The 24,957-nt window shown below is 33.8% G+C and overlaps 1 non-coding gene across 1 annotated transcript; it reads left to right on the plus strand.

Moving 5' to 3' along the window:
* The first annotated feature begins 16,103 nt into the window (after positions 1–16,103).
* Positions 16,104–16,255, plus strand: LOC122277966. Its single transcript, XR_006229267.1, has one exon. It is a non-coding gene; the product is annotated as a U4 spliceosomal RNA (small nuclear RNA).
* Positions 16,256–24,957: the final 8,702 nt, after the last annotated feature.

Consider the following 24,957-nt stretch of genomic DNA (forward strand, 5'->3'; position numbering starts at 1 on the left):
CGTATAAGAGATTTGTGAGTAACAAATGAATCAAGTATGAGAGATGAAAATAAAATTCAAATGCAATGCAAAAAGATAATCGCAGTTGAAATTAGAGTTTCTGAAAAAAAACAAATTAACGAACACTTGGGTTGAGTATGAGACTTTCTTTATTTTGGATTCTAGATAATTTTCTCGATTAACAACCCAATCAAGGCATTGAGAATCGGAAGATAAAAAGATACGCTCAAGTTTTGCAATATTTTCCTAAGGGATTTTCTACTTTACTAGCTGAACACACATTAACAAACAACTGAGAGAAGCCTTGATAATTTTCAAGCTTTTGTTGTGCCTTACGTCAACAACAAAACAAGAGCAAGAGCTTCAATCTATTTTCAATTTAAATCCAATTAGTAACTTAGTGAAATCAATATTCAACCATAAAATATTGCATTAAATTAGAACCTAAAATAAATTAAATCTCATTCCACAACCCAAGTTTTAGAAATTAGCTACACATGATATTTCTAGCAATAAAAAGTAATATAAGTAAACTCATAACAAAATCTGAAAGATAAAGAAACCCAAAATAAATAAAAAAATGAACCGAAAGCAAGAAAGAAAATTAAACGAAGAAGACGCCGCACCAGCTGAACGTAAAACTGGAAAAATAAAATGAAAAGAGATCCAACATGAGAGAGAGCTTCATGCCACAAACAAAAAATAAAGAGCCTCAGCCGAATAGGAATAAAGATACCGTTTACAACGAAAGAAAGTACTCTCTAAAAAAGGAATAAAAAAAATTGCACTATCCTCTGTTGCCTTGCGTCTTAACGAAAAACAAAGAAAATAAAAATCAAAGTTGCCGCCGAAGGCCTCTAACGAAAAGTAAAGCAGAATAAAATGAAGACTACCTTACTGCTACCAGCTAAACGAAAAAGAAGTAAAGAAAATAAATAACTGTTATGCTGCTAGCGTCTAAAACAAAAAGCAAGAATGAAATTAATGTCTGAAAAACAAAACCAGCAGCTTGCTGTCTTTGTCTTAACGAAGAGAAAGGAAATAAAAAAAACTCCAAGCTCACTCTGCTACTGTTCTATCTCTAACGAGAAGCAAAGTGTAAGACAAGGCCAAAACCAGCCGTCTCTCTAAACGAGAAGGAAGAAAATAAATGCTCCACTACTCTACTCCAGGTCTGAACGAAAAGCAAGAAAAAAAACTTCCAAAACTAAGCTACTGCTGTAGCTGAATGAAATATGAAAGAAAACAATAAAGACCAAGCTAAGCTACTGCACTGTCCTGAAAACAAAGCAAGAATACTCCCAAAAACTCTCCCCCCGAAGGTAAGAAAATAAAAGAAGTATATATGCTCCTCAAGAGTTTGCTACCCGAACAAAAAAAAGAGGAATAATCTGTAACAGCCCGCTAGAAATTTAATTAAGGAATTTCTATTGACTTTAGAAACCTCGTGAAAGCTCTGTAAGTTTACACGAATCGACTAATCGCATAAATTTTAGCCTGTCAACATAGTTAGTGTTATCACTCACTATGGTGCCAGAAATGCGATTTTAATTATTTGAGATAGTTAAAAGTGTCAGAATACATTATAGTCTACACCACTAGGCTTAATTGAATATTTAGAATTTTTCAGTACTAAGTTTATTACGTTTATTTTTGGAGTGAATAGTAACCTCGGTAAATGTACTGAGCGCAGTGTTTTCAAAATCATAGTGTGAAATGTCCAAATTAGGTTAGCGATATTTTATTTGGACACTTGGCAAGATCTTAACCACACATAATGAATAGTATTAGATACTTGGCACAAAGAGAAACCATTAGATGGAATTGTGAAGGAAATCAAGGTGTGAGATCATGACACCTAAGCAAAATACACATTTGGAAAATATCTTAAGAATAGAGATTTAAAATACACATAGAAAGATTTTAGCCACCTTACTCTTCCAAGTCTACTTCACATTTGGAAAATATATTGAGCTGTTTTTTATAGATATTATTGGATAGAATATTTTGAGATAATATTTTATAGATATTTTGGGTAGGAGAAAACCACACTCAACTCTCAACTCCAGCCTTATCATCTCCCTTATCTCTTCCATAAGCATCTCCAGCCATCACCCACGAACTTATCTTCATTTACACGTTTCTTTAAAAGAATATCAAACATTCTCTCTCGGACAGCTTTTAGGAGTTCTTTTGCATGCCCATTTCGAAGCTGTTGTAAGTGTTTTATCATAAAGTCTCCTTCATATAAGTTGTTCCTTTTTGAGTCTAGTTCACATGGATATCTTATTTGCCCCATTTGAAGATCATTTGGTCAGTCAAATATTGTGTAAACTATAGAAAGGTCATTCTGGGAGATAAACTGGAGAATATGTTATAGTTTGGAGTTTTTGACCAAGCTAATGGATAGATATTGGTCCGAAATTTTTATGGAGTATTGTTAACATGTATATATGACTATTGGTTGAGGATTTTTGCATGATTAAAGGTTTTGATGAAATATTTGCTTAGATTTAGAAACTTAGAAACTGGAAGAAGAAAAACAGTTTCTATTTTGAGAAAGTTTAACTCTTTGGTGGTCTAAACCTATTCTAATGACTTTGATAATTTTATTGGAGGATCCTAAACATCTTATATACATGTTATATTATTATTTTGAAGATATTTGATGTTAGTTTCAAAGATATGAAATTTTATGCAAAGAGATATTCAGATAAGCTAAAGTGTGGATGTTCTTGGCTAAATTTATGTTTTGGTTAATTTTTAACCATGTGATCTTGAATTAGAAGCTTATATATGTTTTAGGACATCTTTTTAAACCATGTGATGGTTTGGTTTGAAGATCACATATTTATAAGTCATAGATCAAAAGGTTGATCAAAACAAGTTGGAAACAAAAATCAATAGAAATAGCATATGAGAATTTCGGCCCTATGGAGTTTTAAGAGTTGTGATTAGTTTTAAATTTTTCTAAATTGATATTTGAGTTGAGGATAAAATTTACATGAGGCATGTAAATTTTGGTGACTTTTGGAGTTAGTATGCAAAATCCTTAAGTTATGGGTAAAACGGTCATTTTCCTACATGTAGAAAGTAAAATGGAAATTTTACTCTTTAAGTTAGTATTTTTCCATATTTCAAATTATTAGTGATTTAGTACTAACTTTTAGAATCACTAATTACAGTTCCTCGTGATCGCGCTTGAGGTTTTATAAGAAACGCGGAGATCGAGGTAAGTTAGCTTTTAACTTACCAGCAGTCTACTGTGTATGTGTGCTAAGTAAAAGAATTACAGTGTATGTATGTATGTTATCATATATGTCATGCCATGCCAAGTTATCATGTAATTGTCTATTATACAGAATTTATTCTGTCATCAATTTTTTTTATCTGTTACACAATATATTCTGTCATGTATTACTATACATTACAAATATGTCATGCTAAATATGTTGTCTGTTATATGTTATGCCATGTTACGAAATGTTACTATCTCAAGTTGGTTATGTATTTCAAATTATGTTCAAGTCACGTTATGTTACGTCAGGGCTTCAGTCCTTTCATATTCCAGTCACGTTTCATCTTGAGTATATTCAGTTTATATAGAATACATGGGGCCACAACAACTGTGGAGTATGTATTTAACTACATTGTGATGTGTAGAATGCATGGGGCCACAACAACTGTGGAGTATGTATTTACACATAGAATACATGGGGTCACAACAACTGTGGAGTATGTATTTTTCATGTTAAGTCAAGTTTATGTAGAATACATGGGGCCACAACAACTGTGGAGTATGTATTTAACTGCATTGTGATGTGTAGAATGCATGAGGCCACAACAACTGTGGAGTATGTATTTACACATAGAATACATGGGGCCACAACAACTGTGGAGTATGTATTTTTCATGTTAAGTCAAGTTTGTATAGAATACATGGGGCCACAACAACTGTGGAGTATGTATTTTTCATGTTAAGTCAAGTTTGTGTAGAATACATGGACAACAACTGTGGAGTATGTATTTTCATGTTAATTCAAGTTTCAGAGCAAGTTCATGCTAAGTCAAGTTGCAAGTCAAGTTCAGTTCATGTTTCAATTTAAGTTATGTCAATTATGCTATGTTGTATGTCAAGTTATGCTTTAATTACTTATGAATTTGATTATGCATTTATGCTTTTACTGTCATACATGCATTATTAGTCTGTATGGAAGTTTTTTGTTAACTTGCTGAGATTTGTAATCAAATCTCACTGTGGTAGTCCCAACTACCATTCCCCCCGAATGATAGATCTTGTTACAGGACCTGAAGGAGGATCAGGAGCTGACCAACTAGACACAGTCGACTGAACGACGGTGCGTCGTTAATGTTAATATAGTAGTTAAATTACTACTTGTATGATGGAGTTGCATCTCCAGTACTATTGGATCATAACTATTTTGGAATAGTGCTGTGATCTTAGTTATTCAATGGATCTTTATGTATGAAGTATGTTTTAAGTATTGGGATATTTCCAGTTTGGTGCATAGTATTGCTAAAGAAAAAAATTATCCGCTGCGAATATTGCATAATGTTAGATGCATGTTAGGATTATTGCATCTTATATGTCATGAACGGGGGCAGGTAACCTTGTGTTGCATGTCTCGACACTTCAAATGTCCGTCCTATCCCAAACGGAATTTGGGGACGTCACATAATCTCTGCTGCTCCAGCTGCTGTCTTCAACGTGAGTTTCTTTCTGCATGTGTATTGCATGTGTGAGTTGGTCTGCATGTTTGAGTTCGAATGAGTGTTCCGCTGTATGTGTGAGTCTACTGTAACATGCTGGTTGTGTGCTGTCCATGTGAGTTTGGTCTGCATGTGTGCATGTGTGAGTCCGGCTGTGTCACTTTTCTGCATGTGTGATGTGCTCCTGCATGTGTGAATTGTTGTGGTCCGAATGATGCTGCATGTGTGCTGTCCATGTGGGTTTGTTGTTGCACGTTCATCTATTCGAAAAAGAAGAACAAATCTGCTGTCCTGCATGTGTGAGCTGGTGTGAGTCTGAATGAGTGTCTTCTTACTGCTGTACAGCGTGTGTGAGCTGGTGTGAGTGGCTGCTGTCCGTTTCTTCTCCTGCTGTAGCCTCTGTTTCTCTGCTGCTCAACGTGATATGCTCCAGCATGTGTGTGCTGTCATTTTATTATACAATTCACAGCAAATGTGCAGCTCATGCTGCACGTGTATTGCATGTGTGTTGCATGTCTTGCAATGGTCAGCACGTATACATTCACACTTGAATGATATCTTTGCTGTGTATTGCCCAAACTACCCCTGTTATGAGAGGAATAAAAATGAAATATTTATTGTCATGTGAAACAATTGTATTATAAATCTTTTTAAGCACAAAAATACCAGAATTTATCAATTGACTCAAGTATTGTGATCTATTGCATAATTAAGTACTTAAATAATTTTTTATTAAACAATTTATTCACTTAAGTAACTTAATCATACAGTTTTAGTGCTTCATCACTTGCTAAAAAATACCACGTAAAATTTTAACAAGCCAACCGGTTTACACGGTTGGGTTCGGTTTGATCTAGTTATTGGCTTAATTTAGTTAGTTTTGGGGTCCATAAATATAGAATAGATCAATTCGGTTCAATCTAGGAAACTGCTAAAAAACCAACCGATTTCAACCCAATAAAGCATAACACATTAATTAATACTTGTTAAATATGTTTTTAATTTGTTTTCAATAAAACGATAGAGAGGCACCTTATAATAATTGAAAATTTCTATCCACCATGATTCTCTTAATTAAGTATCATTTTCCTACCATTCTCTTATTTGCCCTTAAATAATTAGATAATAAGTAATAAATGATAAATAGTTTTACAATCATTTAATGCCATATTAAACGATGATGGAAAAATTGATGATATATAACATTTATTATAATAATTATGTGCACGTTAATAAATATATTTCTGAACAACTTGCTCTACATGCTCTTGCATACTAAAAAATCTTTGTAGCCACAAACCTATAAGATGGCACTTTATGCCTTTATCGTCTAAAACAGACCCATCGGGCAAGATTTGCTCGACCTAGTGCTACTCTATTCCAATCGGTTTTTTTAAATATCAAAGTAATTAAACGCCTTATTATTTATTTATAGATAGGGTGAAGAATTTATTTATTTTTAGAAAAAGATACTATCAAATATGTTCACTAAATGTCACTATAATAAATAATGGCTTTTAGGATAGATTTTTTCCCCAGGACTTTTATTTAGTAGCAAATAGTTACTTTTTGAGACAGTGTCTTTTACCGCGATGTATTATTTTTTATCCCAAAAAATTAATTTTGACACTTTCATAATTTTATTTATGATGAATAAGAAATTGTCGCTAATACTTACTTTTTATGGCAAAAGTCACATCGCCACAAATATTTTCTACTACAAAGCTATCATTTGTGGTAATATTAGGTAGCCACTAAATGTGTTACACAATATTTGATTATTTTCAATGATTCTTTAGTTATTTACGGCTACATTGCTATTCTACTTGCATATACAAGGATTATAATATGTTAGAAAACTCCATATTCTTATCACTACAAGAAATCAGGTAATTTGCAGCGCTTAAAATGCAAAAAACCATCTAAAATGCTGCATATACTCATTTCCAGCGATTTTAAATTCCTTGCATGTTCGCCGCTATTATTGCATCTTTTTTGCTCAAAGCAGCGATAAAAAAAATTTCACTGCTAAAAATACCTTTACCAGCGAATTTTTTCCTTACTAATACTCCCAACATCGCTGTAACTGTCCTAAAGCCCATAAAGATATATTGCTAAGAAATCTCAATTACAGCATTTTAAATCTTTGCAAATACTCTATAAATCGCTGGAAATGATATATGGTATTTCCAGCAAAAATTTCAAATTTGTTGCAAATAGTATTTTACAACGTAATAATCACCACAAGTTTTCACCTACATGAAACGATCACACATAAATCTATGATTCTTTCTATTCCATTGCTATATAACACTTATAGTGTTTATCTAACACCCAATTTTTGAAATGGGAAACATAAATAAAAATTCTGGAACTTTCATTATAAATCAAATCTTTGAGCACTTTTTTCATCTAATATAATAAATCAAACACATTCTCTCATCTAAACCCAATGGGAAATTCATAATATATATATATATATTGTTTGACTTAAAAGCTGAAAAAGGTTGGTTATCTTTTTCCTGGCTAGGATAAGAATTGTTATACAAAATTGAATGCATGCATGTTATTTGTTTACCGGTTGGAAAATATATAGCTGGAATTGTCATAGTCTAATATGCACTCCTCTTTTTATCTTTCTCTCACTACAAGAAATCGGGGATATTCCAGCGATTTCATAATCGCCACAACGAATATCGTTGGCAAAAGTGTGTTTTTCCGGCGACTTAAAAATCCCCACAAAATTCATGATCTAATACAACCATTTAGTAGCCGGGGCTTTATAATAACTTTGCAATGATTATGAAATCGCTGCCATACCTCAATATACTTTTCCCATCGCCTAAACTACGTCACTTTACCTGTATCTTTGGGCACCAAGTCTTAATTAAGTTTCATCCTCGTCCCGCGCCCCCCCTGCAACCACCAAAACTCACCCCCTGATTCCCTACGGCCTGCTCCTTCTTTCTCCACGCCGGGAAAAGGTTCTGTCCTTCTCCAAAAGTCCACCGACGCCATATGCTTACCTATTGAAAGCCGAAGGAAATCTCCAGCGATACAACCACACCACCCCCACGGCAATTTTTCGAGCCACGGAAGTTGAACCAGACTCCATCCGCGACAGCTTCAGGTTCGATTCTGAGTTTCTCTCTCTCTCTCTCTCTCTCTCTCTCTCTCTCTCTCTCTCACTCTCTCTCACTCTCACTCGTGAAAACCCTCTGACTTCGAATCCTAGGGCATTCAGTTATTTCCCCTTCTCTATCTCCACCGCAGATTGATTGTGGGTTTGGTGCTGCACGGCTTGTGGGAGTTGTTGGAGTTCTAAGTTGCCGACCACTGGTAAGCACCTTCTCCTTCTCTGCTTCTCACGGACACACCCACGTTTACTTCAATGTCTTAAATCAGATGCCCCATCCTTTTCGTTCCCGGTATTAGACAAATCATATAAGCTTCCTAATTGAACTATAGTTTTAAAATGGGAAACGCTTGAATGTAAAATGGAACCAATATTCCATTCTGAAACCTTCAATTGCAGTTCAATAATGATGCAAATGGAGCCCGACCTGCCAAATAATATAATGCCTGTCTTTAGTGATTTCCAATTTATGCTGCTAGGCTGATGTTTGTATTTAGTTATCTGATTTTATCACTATGGAAAATTAATTAATCCATAGTGATAAAGAGGACGTGGGATTTGGGGCTCATGAGGTTGGCCCTACTGATAATCTCTTTAATCTCAAGCCACTAATAGCTTTGGTTGTTTGCATGAATGCATAAATCGTTTGACTAGTATAATGCAACAGTGAGTGCAAAGGAAAAAGGCAATTAGAAGTAATGGATCAGTTGGCTGTTGAATGTCTTACCTATTTATCCTATGCACGTCTGATAAGATTAATAATACTTTAGGCTACATGTAAAAAGGTTGAACAGTGAGTTCGAACTTTTGAAAAGAAGAACACACTTTTATTATATTACAATATTTTAGTTAGGTATAACTAGTTAGTGTGAAAATAACATTCATGTCTTTTGCCTATCATTCGATTATTTATTTATATCATTAGTAGATTTGACATGCAAGAATAATTTTAATTTATAACAGGTTGAACAATGATTTCCACTTTGAAAAGGATCAAGAAATGCTGTTAAGAGATCAAGTCTTAGGTCTAGAAAGAGATTTTATAAAAGTGAATATTTATACTGGCATGATGACTTAATGTGAAACGTTAGATCATCTATTTTATAATAAAAAGTGTTGGTCTATAATCTGACGCCTCACATCAAACGACGTCATTACGTTATTCAATACGTTTATTATTGCTGCCATCTCTTTATAGATCAAACATTTCTCGTTAAGTTATCATCTTTTAGCTGGGTAATTGTTTGATCTTGATAGTATAGAGATATGAGTATTTAAGAATAGAGATACCTTGCCCAAATTGAGTTGACAATTCTTTGACAATAACACCTCCATGAAAAATCAAAGACATGAGAGAGCAGTCTGATCTAATATATATATATACACACACACACACACACACACACACAACACACACATAGTAGCAAGGTTTGGAAATTTGAAGAAAAAGGAAAAGAAGCCTCTCTTTAAAAGTGAATATGGCCTATTAATATAATCTTGAATGTAGGGCTATTTAGAAAAGGAAAATAGAACTTTTTAAACTTCTAATACTTGTATTTGGTGACATATTACTATTTGTGGTGTGCAACACAAAGCAATTAAAGATATTGCTTATGCTTTTGTGGAACACATGGATTGCTGAACAGGGGTTATGTATCGCAGAATTAAAAGGACAAAGGACCAATCTCCATTTCTAGTGCTAGTGCGAAATAGGGGTCCAAAGCTGTATTATCAAGTTTGTGTGCTTTCTTCTTTACATCCTGTTTCTAATCACAAGCTATGTAAGGCAGCGATAGCCTGTCTAACATCACGCACATCCTGCCGCTAGAACGTTGATAAATCCTCAGGTAACTATTTACTTATGTGGGGTTTTACTTTCTGTCTTGATTTGCTGTGAGTGGCAGAAAAGTACAAGAACTTTATCGTTACAATCCTAGGCTCTAAACCAGTGGACTTTGTATGGACTTTTTGGGTTTAAAGACTACCATGTATAAAGCGATACATCCACTTCATTCAACGTCGTTTTTGTATTGTTTGTCTTCCATGTTTAAAGCAGGATTTTGACTCTTACATATACTTCTGACCAATACAATGTTTACACTTATATATATGGCCTGTCTTTTTATCTTGTTTTTCTCCTATCAATTCTTTGTACAATGTGGGATATTGATTGACTACCCTTTAATTAATTCTCGTATTGTTGTAAATCAAATAAAGAGAGAGAGAGAGTTTGAAGAGATTGAGAGAGAGCGAGAGACGAGATTTTTTTTATTGATCTATTATCAAACTTATGAATTTCTTAAAGAATTCAATGATATATATAAGCGTACAAAGGGGACTATGCTAGCTCACTATGCTAGCACTATGCACTATGCATTTGACGACTAGATAAATGTGGTCATACAATTCAAGATAGTTTATAACACTTCCCCTTTGGATGACCATATTTAAAGAATATGTCTCGTTAAAACCTTGCCAAGGAAAAACCTTGTGGGAAAAAACCAATGGCGAAGGAAAAAGAGTACAGTATTCATATGTATCGCCGAGTGCTTTAGGATTGCCTCATTAAAACCTTGCAAAGGAAAACCCAGTGGGATAAAACCTTAGCGAAGGAAAAAGAGTACAATCAGCACAAGTCTTCAAGACATTACTTCCCCTGAAAAGTGCATGATAATAGGTCTTCAAACCTCCGCATTCCAATGTTCTGCATAATCTTCTTAAATGTTGCAGTTGGTAATGCTTTAGTGAATAAATCTGCCAGATTTTTACTTGACCGTACCTTCTTGATATCAATTTCAACTTTCTTCTCATGAATTGCAATGATTTTCTTGTGTGTATCTGAAAGATAACTCGCATTTGTACATCCAACTAACTGTGGACTTGATCCATGTTGATAAAATAATCACAACTGGATCTTTCTGCTGATCACTACTCTTCTGGAGTTGTACTCTTCTGGAGCTCTTGTAAATAACACAGTTAGTGGAGAATTCATCAACATTAAACTGCTAACCTCATTTTTAATAAAAACGGTGGCCAGCCTTTTAAGATCAGACAAGCACCGCAGATTTTCAACTCCTCTGTAGGTGTCAGGCGTGCTGTTAGGTGCTGCAGCTGTCAGGCGTGCTGTTAGGTGCTGCAGCTGTCAGGCGCCGCAGAGCTATGAAGCTATATTTCGTCTCTTTTCTCTTGATTCACGAGAGATGTTGTATCATAATTTTCTCTATAAAAGAGATATTCAGCTCATCTTCATTCGCATCTCATCTTCTTCACTTTTATGTAATCATACTGCATTTTTATTCTGCAATCTCTTACTGCATTTTTACTCTGCAATGGCTCAACGATCTTCTCATGGCCAATTTATGAGGTACTCTGCACCTCGTTCATCAGCTGTTCCTGCTTCTACCACAGGTGCTATCATGCAATGCAATGATCTGACTCATAGGTCAGATAATGAAGCTATCTATGAGCTTGTGAGTCTCGTTACCAGATACTCATCATCCATTGTCGCATTTTCTCAACGACTGCAATCCAGAACTTGTGGAGTTGACAATCTCCACGAGAATATTGCTATACTTCAGCGACTTCTTCTGGAGTCCAACATGAAGATAGAATCAATAAAGCAAGAGAATAGGAATTTAAAATCCTTGCTTAAATCTTCTTTTCGATTGCCCACCGCTTTAGATAGGGATGCCATGCAGATTCTTGAAGAACAAGAGCATTTGAAGAATGAGGCAAAGTGCCTTAAATTTCTGTAATTCTTGCTTCAAGATAATAAAATAATATTTCACAAATATTCATATTTGTGTTTCTATCTTTTGGTAGATGTTCTGTGTGCTCCCTTTCATTTCTTCTTTAATAATGCACACTTCATATCAAACTCATAATATGAATCTGAAATATTAATTGTATTAAAAGATGGTATTTCATGACTAATAATATCATCCATCTTCCCCTTGAAGCCGTAAGGGTTTCAGATTTATATTTCAAATATGTGCAGTTTTTATGAGCTCTTCTGGAGCCTCAATGACATTTAAATCATATATATAAACTGCAATAATAACTTGTTTTCATTTGCGTTTGGATTGCTTTACATCATATAAGGATCTTTGAAACTTGATAGAATACATATTTCCAGATGTATTCATATTAGAAGTTTCAGACATTTTCTATCCTTCAGGGATTTTCATATATATATATATATATATCATGATCCAATGATCCATATAAATATGCAGTTAATCATGCATATCCAAACTCTCGGTAACTTTCAAGCTAATAAAAATCTCAATATGATTTCAACCATTTTAAAATCATATCAATATTGTTTCTTCGAGAAACTAACTTGTGATTTCTATATCACATTTTCATATTAAAAGTTTCAGACTTTTTATATCATGTATATAAATATCCACTGATATTTAATAAAAATCACCTCTTTAGGTGTTTGGACTTCAAGTCCATATTTATCACATTTTACTTAGTGATACCAATTCTGCAGGAATTGAGAAACTGACTCGTGATTTATATATCACATTTTTATTTCCTTTTCATAAATACCCACTGACATTCAACAAGCATCACCTCTTTAGGTGTTTGGACTATAAGTCCCGATGCATCATATTTTACTAGTGAATCAATTCTGCAGGAATTGTTTCTTTCAAATATTGGCCAATATTTTACGTCGGTATTCTTCGACGGTTCTTAATTCACTTGCTACATTACTTCTGGTAATGTCAATTGCCATCTCATATGGAAATACGTTGTCGACAACGATTTTATTTCTATCCATAATTTCTCCATTATTCATGAAATGTAACGAGAACTCGTTATTTTCAGGTACCTGTCCCTCTTCAAGGGAAGACATTTTCATGAAAAACCTCTCCAGGAGATTTGTACTCTTCAAGAGTTTATATAGGAGAATTTTATACAGAAAATCTGGATGAACTTTATTGCTTGTTTTGTGGGTATGGCCTCTTCAGGAGCACCAAATTATTTATGCTTTTCTCTTTTGAGATACTCTATCTTTTGTATCAATAAGTCTCACATGCCTTTATACATGTTTTTAGACTGCTGAATTTCTTAATTGTCCTACAGGGACTTCAATCCTCGCTGAGATTTTAGCAGCTAGAATATGAGACATTTTTATCTTATTGCATCCATCTGAACTTCTGGTTCACTTATGATAATCAAGATAACGTCGAATTATTTCATCTTATTTGCTTCAAGCAAATTTTTCTTTCCACTTCTGGTGGTAAGACTTTATAGTAAAAGAATCTTCTGGTTCTTTTATGGATGTCCATATGAAAATCATTCGACTTATCGTAATTGATTTTGGATGATCAAGATAACCATAAATGATACAAATATTTTAAATCATATCACCTTTTGATGCATCATAATATTTGATTCAATAATTTGTATAATATTATCTCAAATAGAAAGCTTACAGCTTTTCCAATACGAGCTTCTGGCCCGAAAAAATATTCATTATCACGCTCAATCTCTTAGTTTCTTTGAATGAAACGCATCATTCTTTTCACTTCAGGGAATAGAATGATATAAATTCATTATCATTCACTTCAGGGAGTGATATAGATCTAGTAAGACGTGACTAATGATTCTTATCAAAAGCTCATTATTTTACTCAGTCACTGAAAGACTAGATATAAATTTAGAATATATTGTGAACGTTTGCATTTTATATTACTATTTCAGGAGCATACTCGATATTGCTACTTCAGGAGCACATTCGAAATGTTCATTCAAATATATATTCTTTCCACCATTTCAATTATGCAACTTCAGGTGCATAAATCATAATGAGCTTTTAGTACAAGTATCAATCATTTAAACTATGAGATACTCAAAAGCTGTTATTGATTTAGGACGATCCTTCAGGGATGCTCCATTTCCATTCTCAGATAAATCATATCATCAATAAATAAAACTTGTATCTAAACTATGTAAATAAACATAGAATTTATCAAATAATAATAATGAATATAACCATTAATATTCATCTCAGTAATTGTAAATAATATATTAAAAACTTACTTGATGTCCAACATCATATGAGTAGAAAAGCTGCTAATGAGAAGAAAAATTAATTCACCACCATCATCATCATCACGTTTCAAAAGGAAACCTGTACCAAAAAGAAAAAGAAAAGAAAGACTTTTCTTGCAATTAGATTTTGGTAATATATAATATCTACGTTAAAGATTAGGCCAAATAATTAGAAACGACAGCCATTTTTGACTAGAGGATGATAAGCAGCCCATTATTGCTGTCCTCTTTTCAAGTTTCTCCATTCTTTTTCTTCCCGGACCCGCAGTCTGTGGTCATGCAAGAGAACTTCCTATATTTTAAGATAATGTCTTCTTGGGATAATAAAAGTAGTTGGACAGCTTGCATCAATCTAAAACAACAACTTGCCATTCCCATGGGACCTACTTGTCCTCTTCATCTATCTTTCTTTTTACAAAAACCAAATGCTTTCCCAACTTTGAATTTATTTTTATTTTTATTTTTATTTTTTATTTTTTATTTTTTAATAACAAGGGGTCCTGTCCCTTGCTCTCTCTTTCATTATTTTTATTTTATGTTTTATTTTTAAAATATTGCCAACAAGCCCCACGCTTTTGACATTTTTTTTTCTTTTGCCAGGCTGGGAGGGTGAGCATTGTGTATGCCATTTTGATCTTATTAGCTATTCCAGATACGGATTTAAAGCTCGCAGCTGCCTTCCTCACAGCCAGTGATTCATTTGGGTGTTGCCAGATTCAGAAGATCTTTGTTCCAGATCTGAAGCTGTCGCCAGTGAAGTTATCGTCGTCGTTTTCCTCAGCACGTCCCTGGAGCAGAATCAAGCTCCTTCAAGTGTGTCCGTCTCCCTGAAGTTTCAGTTGTTGACTCTGAGTTACGTACGCCCTTTTGTAGTTGGGTTTTGCGATCAACAGGCCGCCACGTTTCTTCTCTCGGTTCGAAGTTGGTCCGTCAAGGGGTTGCTTGCCGGCAACAAGCCCCACGCCTGAGCGACGTCCGTTGCCCCATCACGCCGCTGCACCACCCAAGCCTCGGCCAGCCACACCACTGTGCTAAGATCGCTGGACCTGGCCTTGTCTACTCCGCATGTGAGGTCAATTGTTGGGAATGAGCGCGGGGACGCACTGGTGAACCGAGCGATGTCAGCAAGCTGAACCGGCTTTGGAGCTGCCTTTGAGGCACTCGATGGAGAGGACCGTTGAGGAGGATCTTGGGTCTGATATGGGCTGGACTCGTTCCATACGAGAAATTAAGATCTTTAGGTTGGAACAGCGATATCTCGCCCCTTAGCGTTACGGCCAAGACCGAGTGGCTTGACGGCAAACACTTCGTGTTCGAAGGTCTGTCAACAATTCAAGCTAATAGATCTACTATGTTGGGTACTTGGAAATTCAAGATTCGTAAGACCCATAAAGAAATTTAGATGGGTTCGGCTTTCCCAACCATGTTTGGTGGGAGATTTGGAACTCTCTGTCTCTTTCTGTTCTGGGGAAGAAGTACAGAACCTAATTTTGATGAGGATTAGAGAAACTCAATCGTGCTGATAACGTGTTGTAAATCAAATAAAAAGAGAGAGAGAGTTTCAAGAGATTGAGAGAGAGCGGGAGACGAGATTTTTTTTATTGATCTATTATCAAACTTATGAATTTCTTAAAGAATTCAACGATATATATAAGCGTACAAAGGGGACTATGCTAGCACTATGCACTATGCATTTGACGACTAGATAAATGTGGTCATACAATTCAAGATAGTTTATAACACGTATGACATATATATGGAATAATTACATGGAGATGAATAATGCTAAGAAGGGCAAATAATTTGTAAACTTTTCATGTACGTACATACCCTACTCGTTGTGCCGAACCCAAAACATTAAAGTCAATCAATCCCAACAGTTTATATTTGACTAGGCTGCTGATAATTGGTTTTAATTATCAGGCTATTAGTTAATTTGTAATATTTATATTATAATAATGTAGGGTTTTAATTAGAAGATATGACTGTGGAGCTTAATTAAAAACCTTATATCCAAAACTACATTGGTCCTATAATAGAAACATGACACAACTTTATGTAACATGCACGATTTGCTCGTCCAAATATAAAAAAAAAAAAACGGTGGAAAGACACCAAATGCTATCCCTTATTTCCTGCTTGCTTTTGAAATACACAGTCTATGAAATATATCTTTGCGCTTGGGGGCAATGACAAAGCTAGTGAGGTTCTAACTGAGGCGTGTCTATTGCTGGTTGAAAACTATTTCCAAACCCCCTCTTCGGCCTGCGTTCAACCTTGGCCGTCGAGAATTTCTGGAAGGGCTGCCGTCGGGGTAAAGCTCTACCCAAAAAAAAAAAAAAAATCTAGAATCTAGGAAATATGTGCACTTGTGCATGCATTCTGTGTTTTGTTTTTCTTGTTCTCTGGACAATACCTATATAAAGTTGGCCATGGAAAGTAAGGTTGGCAAGGGATGACTTTGATAGATTATATACCAAAGTCAAATCATAAATTAATTCTGAAAAAAAAAACTTGGAAAATTTTCATCTAAACAACAAATTAGATTAGTTGTTAAATTGCCTCTAAAGAAATATTCAAATGTCCGTATTGAAAGTTAACAATCCCAAAATATTATAAGTTTTTTTTTTTATTATAAGACTAATTAACTTGTAATAATTTAAAGTTATCAACTTTTCACTTTAATGATTAATTGCGTGAATCCTCACTATAATTCAAATTGAATTTCATCCATGAATGATGAAGTTGTTATGGTTGAAATTTGAGTTCAGTATTTATGAATCTTCAAGTTTCCATAGGGAACACTAACCTAGCAAGAAAGTATAGAAGTCCCATGAGAAGTGAGAAGAAAAATTCAAATGTTTGTTGCTATTAAGCGTAGGTATTGGAGGGTGGCATCTCCTAAGTTTGAATATTAATCTCTGTAGCAAGATGCTTTTCATTGGAGATAAGAGTAGAGAAGGATCTGCAGCATAAAATGGACCTTAAATATATAGTGAACAGCTAGCTAGTTTGATACAGAGGAAGAGAGGTAGAAACAGGGGTTCATCATCAGCAGTTAATGGGTTTTTTGGGTTTGACAACTGGCCCTTTTGGTCGTGTGCATTTTTCCACCGATTTATATAGTGCAGGGTTTGCCATTACACGTTTAAAGTAAGTTATACTTACTTTAAATATAACTTACTGACAGTATTCTGTCTCAAGTTAATAGATCGATTAACTTGATCATTATAATGAGACTTAAACACAATGCCAATGCACTTAGTTGATTTTACTGGAGGCTATGGGGTTAGTTTTCAAGTTTAATTGTTCTCAACTACTTGAACTTTTGTGATTAGGCTATCTATGGGTCTTAGGACATGGTTAATGGTGATACTACTCTAAAAACCAAGTTTGGAATGGAATGGTTGTTTGACTTGCATTTGACCATACACTAATATTTGGCATTCTATCTAATTTTGCAGCTATCAGTTATAGGGACTAAGAAGACTACGGGTGAAGATAGAGTGCCTAAGCAAAAAAAAATTACATATCCAAGCCTCCATGCATGCAGCTTTAAGAAGAATGCTCCATCAAAGATAGAGAATGAACTAGTAAATCTTGTATGAACTTGCACAAGTTGTTTGGGTTACTACATGTTTCTAAAATGTTGTCTGTCTACCTCAAATTATAATTTATGGAAGTATATGCATGTTGGTGACTATAATGACAATATATAATATGATCAATATATGTGTGTTGATCATATATGACACCATGTTAGTGATTGTATAAGGGCCAATTTCAAATTTGGGTGTCATGCATTGAATTGCAGTGGTTAATTATGAATTGAGAGTTCCAAGTCTCATAATAGGGATAAAGTCTTAATGTTTATTAAATGATTGAGAAATAATTAGGAATTGAGTTGGAAAATATATATGGCAAATTCATATACAGTTGAGAAAAATGGCCAGGATAATTAGTGGTTCAAATGTGGGCATTAATTGCGGCATAATAAGTGGTTAACATTGGTTCATGCTCAAAATATAATTTTATCCCCAATAATGCAATGTGGAAATTTAATGCGGCAAAACTCTTTATTTCATAAAAGCACTAAATGAACTATATATTACTGATGAAAATCTGGCAAGAAACGTACATTTTTTTCCTACCATATATGAAAGTGCAGAAAATGATATTAATACTAATTTTGGCATCTTTCATGTTGCCAGAAATAGTTTTTTCTAATAAGGTAAGCACGCGAGAAAAACTTTTGATATGGCAAAAAGGGGAAATGTTCTTGTAAAAAATAGTTATTTATGGTGATATTATTAGTCGGTAAGTATCATTTCTAATGGATTATATATGTCCCTAGTAACTACTTCTTGCGACACTAACATGCGAAAAATAACTATTTCCTGCCAAATATATAGCAAGAAATACTTTTTTCGATAAGGTAAATCATAGGAACAACTTTTGATATGGGAAAAAAAAAAAACATATTTCTTGTGATATGTTCTTGTCCAAAATAGTTATTTATGGTGAAATTATTAGTCGGTAAGTAGCATTGTTGAAGGATTTTGTATGTTGCAAGTAAGGAATTCTTGCGAAATTAACTCATGTGTAATAACTATTTCCCGCCAAATATTTAGCAGCAAATACATTTCCTGTGAGGTAAATAAGCAAGAAAAACTTGTTACCAATGGGTTTTCATGCAGGGAGAAAGCATTTCTTGCTATATTTATTGCAGGAAATAAGTATTTCCGATCCGGCGGCATATTTCACCACAATAAACCTTTCTCACAAGCAAGCTCCACTCATGTGTGGCATATTTCCCACGAAAATTATATATTTCCAACGACTATAGTATGCCAGAAATAATAGTATTTTGGACAGCAATTAATTTTGAGGCTACTGGCAGTATCCATTGCCAGTTATTTCTAGGGAGTCTCTTGCGAGTCTATACGATGGGACAAAAAACATTTTCGGCAATAAATGGGACTATTTTGGACACAATTTCTCGCGGGAAAAAGGTGTTTTTGTTGTAGTGGATCATGTGTCCACTCGTATATTTTTATTTTTTAATAGTTTAATAAATGACTATTTGTGAATTTATATATATTTTTTTAATGGTTAAGGATGTTTAAAAAATAATTAAAGAAAATAAAAAAAACTCATTTGTACTAGTGTGCACATTTGGTAGTCACCTTAACATTATCATTTTTTTATATATGTGGATGACATTCTTGTGACTGGGCCTAATCCATATTCTTTTACTCGTCTTTAGGGCTATAATCGAGCCGAGCAGAGCTGGTTTTTGGCTTGCCGAGCTCGGCTCGACTCAAAATACTCGAGCTCGAGCTCGAGATTTTTTTTAATTATTTTTTTGAGCTCGACTCGATAAGTTAAAATCTCAACTCGAGCTTGAGCTCGTCCCACAAACGAGTTCGAGCTTGAATTGATTTTTTTTAAATAAGATTTAATAATTAATAAATTAAATAAATAAAAAAAGAACTAATATTAAATTTATACAACTAACAAATAGAACCAAACGAGTATATTATATAACTAATAAACCAGTCGAGTTGAGTTTTATTGGGTATGTATCATTTACAAATCAAGCAGGTATCTACTTTAACAAACGAACTTTTTTTTTTTTTTTTTTTCACGAGTACTCGAGTTTAACCATACGAGTATTGAGCGGGCTATCGAACAGACTGGTTCATTTACAGCCCTACTCGTCTTATTCAAAAGTTTTAAATTAAAAAGATGAATAATTCTACTTAGCATTCCAAACACCACTCACCATACTTCTTTTAATTTTTTTTTCTTTTTTTTCATAATAAGTATATGGTGTATTGATGATAAGTAGAACAATTCAATTAATTTAGCAGGAATAAAATAAAAAATATAAAAATATATAAAATATGCATGGTGTGTGGCGTGTAATATTGATAAGTCACATAACCCTAAAAAGATTTGGGTGCGCTTCAGTCTATTTCTTGATCAGTGTGTTGAAGCTAGTCATTATCCCAATATATAGCCTTGTTTTGCCTCAACACAATTACATCTATAATTGCTCCAGAACATAAACATGGCATTGGCCAAACCCGTCTCCATTATGATGTCCTACTGATCAATTGTCTTAGTTTTCAAATAATACCTTCGATAATTCAAGCCTTTATCATAATGTTGTTGGTTCACTGCAATATTTGTACGTCTCTCACTCGCTCGAATCTATCTTTTGCCATGTTGCCAATTTATGCATGCACAAGCCATCAGTTCATCACTGGAGAGCAGTTTAAAGAATTCTTAATTTAATTAGTACCTTTGCAACACTTTGTCCTCTAGTTTTCTTCTCAAACATAAATAATTCTTCTTCTAATTTACATGTTCTCAAATGCCGATTGGGTCGGGCGCTGTCAAGATTTATTCAGTTACGAGACAACTTGAATAGTGTCATTGCCTCATACTACGGGATTAGACAACTACAAATTTGTTGCACCAAAACAGTGGAATACATGAATAAGCTGGATAAGTCCAAGGCACCAAACGATCGATGATGATGATCAAAAGATCATGATTAATCGATAAGATCAAATATTCTAAATAGTGCTTTGAATTTGATGTAATTGTACGTAACATAACAGTGTTTGAGTCAACAACAAACTATTTGTGAAAAGTCCCAAATTACATTCTATAAAGAAAAAATGCTATTAATTACCCTCTTAATAACTTTGTATCAAATGATTGGAAGGTTTCTATATCAATAGTACTGTACGTGTTGCATATATGGGTGTGGCAATAAGTGGGCTTTCAAATAAATTTTCTAATTGTAAATCTTGGCAGGCGCATTCCCAACAGTCCACTAATAAAAGGTTAACATAATCACTGATCATTTGATCAAAATTAAAATCATATATAGAGGAGTAGAAAATTAAAGCGTACGTAGAGCATAGAAACAAATTTGCCCAAAAGATAAATCACATAAACTATTTTAAAGTTTAACCTGCATTTTGTACATCTTTTTTCTTCTACAAATAGGTAGATCATTTGGAAATATATATATTATTGTACACGTCATTTTTTAATTGTAGGAGCAAAGATGATGTCATTTGGATATGTCGTTGTGTAATTAAGCTACCAGCTATGTATAAATATATATATACACACGCATATATACACATGTACGTACATATTATATATACGTACAAGCATGTATGTATGTATGTGAATGGTCCATAAGGAAATGATCCTAAGAGGATATGCCTGAATTAAATACTGGGCTTAAAATAAAACCGTACCAATTGAGATCTGTCAGTGATCTTGAAAATCGATCACATGCAAAGAAATTAGAATGTAATGTCAGTAGGATGATGTGGACCTCTCAAACAATACGTACGTAACAGGATGCCCCAGGCCATAACAATGGCATGATCCGTCATCTTCAACATGTTTGTCCACAATTTTTAAAGTTTTGTCTTCATTGAAACACACCCATTTCTCTCTTTTTTTCTTCAACGCTAGCTTCTACACCTTAACCTCTTATCCAAGGCACCGTTCGTGGATTTGTGGTCCGCATTCACTACCGTAAGATATAAATGCCTACTTTTCGTGATCTAAATCAGACCTTTTAATTTTCTAGCTAACGAGGGGCCGGGCTTAATTTCCTAGTTCTTTCCAGTATTAGTTCTTCATTTTCTCATATATATCACATGCATGCAGAATGATGCATGCATATTTTATGGGGGAAGGTGTCGACCAAATATGACATTAATGCTGATTAATCCAGGCTAGCTAGCTAGCTATCCCAATAATTAATTAGGTTTGGGTCCTTAAATATTGCCTTGGCCTCCATGTTCCAATAGATCAGCTTCCTCTCGTTTGGACCTATGTACGTATAGCTTGATTCCATGTGGATGAAACTTGCACTTATGCAGATATATATTAATAACCTAGCTTGCAGCTTGTAAATCCATCATGGACAACGTCTTTGGGGTTTCGATGTTGATGTTTATCGACCTACTATATATATACATGCAGTTACGTGTATATATATTGATGATGGTTATCATGATGTAAAGATGATTTGCTCGGGAAATTTATATATTTATGGTGATGTAGATGACAGCAATGAGGGAATAGCTAGCGACAAAGGCGCTCTTTTTGATCCCGTGGTGGTAGTCATGATATAGCCCTTTCAACTTTTGTTCTGTGCGGCTGAAGAAAATTGAAGTATCGATAGAGAAATATATATAACAGTTAATAAAGAAGGTTTTAAATAAATAAAAAAAAAATTCCTACCACATATGCCTTAGCTCGATATGGTAGTCATAAAGTGAAGATAATTCATCATGAGTTTGACCAAGTAATTAATAGAAACTGGAAATTAGCAAGGATTAATCCAGCTGAAAAAAAAGAACTAGCTGGCTATGGTACGTACGTACTACGTCATCTCAATTCGATCGATCGTAATATTTTGCAATTAATGATTAAAAGTATGATGTTTTCCTTCGGTGTTTATTGGATTAATAGACATATGTGAAGGATATTTTGATTAATATAAAATGAATTTAAATTTTGATTATTTTATTTATATTAATCTCTATATTGAAATAGTTATTTTTTTATTATATAATAATATAATAATATAAGATGAATTTAATTTTGACTATTCACATCAAATCTCTACATTAAATATCAATTTATTTATTATATAGTAATGACTAATTAATAATATTTTAAAAAATATTTAATTTTTTAAATTATTAATTTATTTTATTTTATCATATTTTACTATTCTATCTATTATATTTTATTAATAATATTCATTTTACTATTTTATCATATTTTTTCAAATTTTATTCTACCTAAAATCATTTTCTTGAGTTTGGTGACTTTCTGCTGGACATTACAACCAACCGAAATCAAGAGAGGGGGAGAGTTACAAAAAAAATAAATAAAGATTTGCTAGAGAACAGTAAACATTTAAGTTTTCTTTTTTCTTTATATGTACTGTAACTCAAAACTAAAATATTTGACTATAGATAATCTATTATAGCGGCTTTTATTTCTAATTTTACATATACATCAGCCAGTGAGATGCTCTTAAACCATGCCATCCTGAAGGCAGTCCAAGAGAGGACAAAATATAAGGGCAACACTATATATATAACGCTAAAGATGCATATTTATAGCAAGTAAAGCGCGCGAGGAGTGGCGTGCATGGAAATTTTTGGGAGTACTTACGTACGTACGTAAAAGATACAAAAAGTAATTAAGAAAAAGTTTCAATGATAGATGAATTATTAGCAAGGGCATTCTAAAGCTGTAAGCCAGTTTGGAGACAGAGCATGTTCTTGGCACATGCACATATGAGTACTGGCGAGGAAGTATTACTGTCAGAACTTGGAAGTAATGCGAATGGATATAGTCACATAAATTACAAAATAATATATATAGATCATCTAGCTAGGGGGGTTTTGACCTGCCGACAACATTTCTATTTCAGCATGCAGTAATTAATTGTACTTACGTTTTGAGTATATAAGACCGTCGACGTACGTACGTGATCAATATTTTTCAATTAAGAGAAATGTTAAGTATAAGTTTTAAATAGGTAAATTTTATATAAGACTTTCATAAAAGGGTAGATCCAAATAAATAAAAAAATAGTTATTTTTTACATTTTTTTAAGGTGTAGTCCTCTTTTTTACAAAGATTTGGCGATATTTATGTACTTAAAACTCATAAAAATCATTTCTCATCGACTAATTAATATGATTGATTTCATGGAGGCCGTACGTAAGGTTCCGATCAATTAGTTGAAAATCAAAGGTAAAAACTGCCAATGCATGCAAAGGGAAAGAACCTAATAATTTTATTGTACGTAATCATGTACAATTACACATAGCCTAAAAAACTTGCTGAGCAACCAAGAAGCAAAAAAAAGATTAGGAGATTAGGTCTCGCTTGGATATAAAAGGTATTTTATCTTATCTTATTTCATTATTATAACTTTTTCAAATTTTCATAAAAAATATAATAAAAAATTTAACATTTTCAAATCAAAAAATGATAATATTAAAAAATAATACTTTAACAATATTTTATTCAATTTTCATCTCAACTCATCTCATATCAACTTATTATCCAAACCTTACCTAAAGATTACAAAAACATTGTTGCTAGGGCACTTCTTCATAAAAAACATCCATGTCCGGTAAAACTTAATTCAAATAATAAATTGTGATCACCTAGTACTACTCTAATTTGTGGATTATGGATTAATTTAGATGGGTATCGTTTCCGAACATCATCCCCAATATTGGAGATCGATCAAACATATATATATCAGATCATATACGTCATGTTATCTTTCTGCTATCACCATCCCCGCCCCCCATACGATATAACCACGTCCACCCATGATGCTTATCTCTACGGCCGTGCATGCTAAAGTTGTACGTAACAGTAGTACTAGTGGCAGTCCTCCCCCTTTTTTCAAATTTGTCCATGAAATATTCCTAGCTCCATGAATACAAACTCAGCCACCGACAAAACCACCATCACTATATAGGATGCCTAGTGGCATGATCTTGCTGATCTCCGTCGTGTGGACTAGGGCATGTAATTAATGCAAAAAGTGCTTCAAAAAGTTCAAAGAAATTCGGGAATATTTTGTGTTTGTGTACGTGACTGTTGATTGAAAGAGAGTTTATCCTTTTTGGGGGGCCATGCCAAAGAAATCAAGGGGTAACACCCAATTATATTCATGCTGGCTGCTGAATGAATGAAGGTAGCCGCCTTCTCCAAAATTCAAAAGGACTTGTTTGGAAATTACTGAAGCTAGACCCAAACGAGCTAGTATGCTCCAAAATTTGCATTTAATTCATAAAGCAATTCATGACACTCTTTTAATTTTCCTATTGCCAACGTGGTTCCAACTCGACCAAGTACTACATATATATATATATATATACACACACACACACATACATGCACCTACTTTATATACATAGCTTCATTACATTTCTCTCAAATAC

The sequence above is a fragment of the Carya illinoinensis genome, chromosome 9, assembly GCF_018687715.1.
Source record: "Carya illinoinensis cultivar Pawnee chromosome 9, C.illinoinensisPawnee_v1, whole genome shotgun sequence".
Taxonomy (NCBI): domain Eukaryota; kingdom Viridiplantae; phylum Streptophyta; class Magnoliopsida; order Fagales; family Juglandaceae; genus Carya; species Carya illinoinensis.